The sequence below is a fragment of the Adiantum capillus-veneris genome, chromosome 6 (genome assembly GCF_014529385.1).
Source record: "Adiantum capillus-veneris isolate H3 chromosome 6, ASM1452938v2, whole genome shotgun sequence".
Classification (NCBI taxonomy): Eukaryota; Viridiplantae; Streptophyta; class Polypodiopsida; order Polypodiales; family Pteridaceae; genus Adiantum; species Adiantum capillus-veneris.
Window position 1 is genome coordinate 100,735,628 of NC_140936.1, and position 3,512 is coordinate 100,739,139.

Sequence of the window (3,512 nt, forward strand, 5' to 3'; positions counted from 1 at the left end):
TCAAGTGTTTGCTCAAGCCTCTCTCTCTCTCTCTCTCTCTCTCTCTCTCTCTCTCTCTCTCTCTCTCTCTCTCTCTCTCTCTCTCTCTCTCTCTCTCTCTCTCTCTCTCTCTGAGTATTCAAAACACATGGAAAGGTAGACAATATTAATTTATTGTATAAACAATGAATTACTAAGTACATTTGTAAGTACAAATTCCGATGCGCTCAATGGGCTTAAGTACATTCCCTGCAGGTATAAGACCAAAATGTTCTCTAGGTAAAAATCGTGAAGATGCCCTTCAAATGAGGTGGGAAAATAGTAGTGCCGTGTGGATTAAGTAAACCCTTATGGTACATCATTTTATTTTGTACCCAGACATTCTATTAGATACATAAGGATTATATGAGTTTGATCCCAGAGGCCTTTTGCAGACGGTTAATATAACATTTCATTTCATTTAGCTAGCTCTCTATCCCCTCCCACTATGACTCCTTACAGCAGTAGACATTGAGGAAGCTCTTCCACGACAACTACAATACTTTCTCAGACAAATGCCCAATGTTGGGCATCTACGAGAATTGACGACAACGTTGATGATTCTAGTTTGACATTCTTAGACTTTTTGTTTTAGTCTTTCACCTTACTTTGTTTTCTTTTATTACCTAAGCATTGAATTCAATCATTAAGGATTGTATCTGTTTGGTCTCATAGGCTTTTTGTAGACGAGTGATATAGCATTGCATTTCATTTCGCTCTCTTCCTTTCCCCTCCCAGTACTGCTACTTACAACGGCAAACATTGATGAATTTCTTCAACAAGCACTGCAATACTTTCTCCGACAATGTCGAGCGGTGACGATGATGATGATGGTTTAATTTGACAATTTTAGACTTTTAGTTTCAGTCTTTCAATTTACTTAATTTTATTTTATTTTGTACCCAAGCATTGGTTTAGATCCACATTAAGGATTGTATTATTTTGGTCTCATGTCCTTTTGAAGATGGTTAATATAAACTTTTCTCTCTCTCTCTCTCTCTCTCTCTCTCTCTCTCTCTCTCTCTCTCTCTCTCTCTCTCTCTCTCTCTCTCTCTCTCTCTTCACACCCCCCCCCTTTTTATATTGGCTATGATGCGCACTCGGTGATGTTCAAGCCCACCTCCAACATCGTCTATCTCATCAAATATTTGCCGCTTTCTCTCCACCTTCATATAAAGCTTTAAATCTTGACCTAGAAACCACAAGAATTTCAAGCTTGCACTTATTTTCACTGGTTAGCAAAAATGTGTTTTTCTAGCCCTGTCAGTGTAGCCACCAACATGGTTGGCCTCAACACCGTACAACATGGAGACCATAGTTGGGCATAAAAAGTCAAGACGAAATTTTTTATACCACAGCTAAAGATTGTCCTCAACATAGTATTTTTGGACATAGAACAAGACAATTTTAAATCAAATATGGAGAAATTGTGAGACAATTGGCTTAATTTGAATGTTTTTACGCTAAGTTTTCTTTAAATTATATAGGGCTTCTCGCCTTTAAATTTCAAATTTAGAGGTGAATCTCACTTTTTGTACATGAGATTACACTAACCCTAGGTTTTACTTCAAGAATTGCTAATTATTTTCACTATTACTTGGTCTAACCACCCCCACCAACTCAATCATGACTTATTTTTGCTCTTATTATGGACATAAACCTAGCGGTAGGGTTCCCAATGCTAAAGGAATTACCAAAAAAAGCCACTACTACAACACGTCGCACAGAAATCGACGTAGATACCGACGAGATAAAGTTAGTTTTAAAACTAAAAATCGTTGAAATAGGCCTCGAAAAAGACGTCGGTATACTTTGCATCGGAATCAACTTAGAAATAAGCGTCATAATCAACTTAGAAATAAGCACCGGTAATTGAAAAGGATATTCCGATGTAGCCTCAAAATTTTATACCAACGCCTGTACCGTACTCTGTACCAACGACCAAACCTGCAAAATTTTTTTCGATAGAGAGGGCTGGGAACTGATGTTGCATGTATTGCAGAAAAAGAAAACTGCCCTCTCTGTCCAAAGGAAGAGTGCAGACGCAACCACACTCCACATACAAGCTGACACTAAAGAGAGAGTGTATGGCAATTAGCAAAATTGTAAGAATAACATAACCACAAAATCAAAAGCTTGATCATGGCATAACGGCATAAATATTTTATAACCATAATTAAAACATGAGTCAGAAACTGCAAAACCATAAACATAACCCTTTTACCATACCATAACCATTACCATAACTTGCTTGTCACACCATAACCATAACAGCCATACCATCATTGCACAACCATAACCATAACCATCACATGATTGCCATACCATCATAGCAAAACCATAACCTTAACTTGAATGCCAAACCTTAACCATAACATCTGTGTCATACCATAAACATAACCATAAACCATAAACATAAGCACTACAAAATTGTACATATGCAAACAATCACTGAGTGAGACTGTATCAAGAAGACCACAACTACAAAAAAGACTGTACCAAGAAGACTGTATAAAGATGACTGGGTAAAATTATATCAAGAAGACCCTCATGATAATGCCTCCCAGTTGACATCCTCTCCCTCCCCTTGCAGCTGGGTCAAAAGGGCCACAAGTCCATGCTTGTACCCATGCTTCTCCTCTCGGCGTGTCGAAGGGTGCTTTACGGCAACTTCGTACAAAATTATGATTTAATCATTAGATAAATATTCAAATAATATAAATATCTTTAATAATTTAAAGCATACGTATAATACTTACAAACTCATGTCGAAGCATGTCGTAGCCTCCACTCCCAAGATGTGACGCTCCAATAGGCTCCACAACGTGCTCTGGCTGCATCTCTCTGCTGCTGAAATCTCTAAGGATTGTCTTGTGTCTCTCGCGCAATCCCCACCCACTCCTCTGCATCCAACCATGCCGGATTTGGACTACTAGCATTGTACCTATCTCTCACCTCCGACCGACACCGTGACATTGTGGCCTTCGCCACGCTCAAAATCTAAGGATTCGAGACTGGATCGTACCCCTCTGCTGGCATGTACTCTCTGTGAATGGCCTCAACGATGTAATTCTTTCTTTCATGATCGAGATTATCCCAAATCTCCATCACAGAGTGACCAAACTGAATGGTACATAGCTACCAAATCCTCTATCGCATGCCTTTCCGACCCTATCTACCACAACAGCCCCATCCCTTCTCTTGTACACCTTGCTAGGATCATGCTCCTGTGATCCCCAAGGTGTACGTAGCGTGCCAATCAGGAACTATCTATTGAAGAGAGTGGTGGACTCTCTCTCGGTGGTGCATATGGACACATCGATAGAACCGCTACCACAACAATCACCACCTCCAGAATGACGCCTACCTCGTCTCGAGGATGAACCACCCCTCGATGTAGGGGACGCATGAGTCCTAGGTATAGGGAGCATACTAGACTAATATCTGGGGCCGCTCGGTGTAGGGACGACACTAGTCTCGAGCGTAGGGTCGAC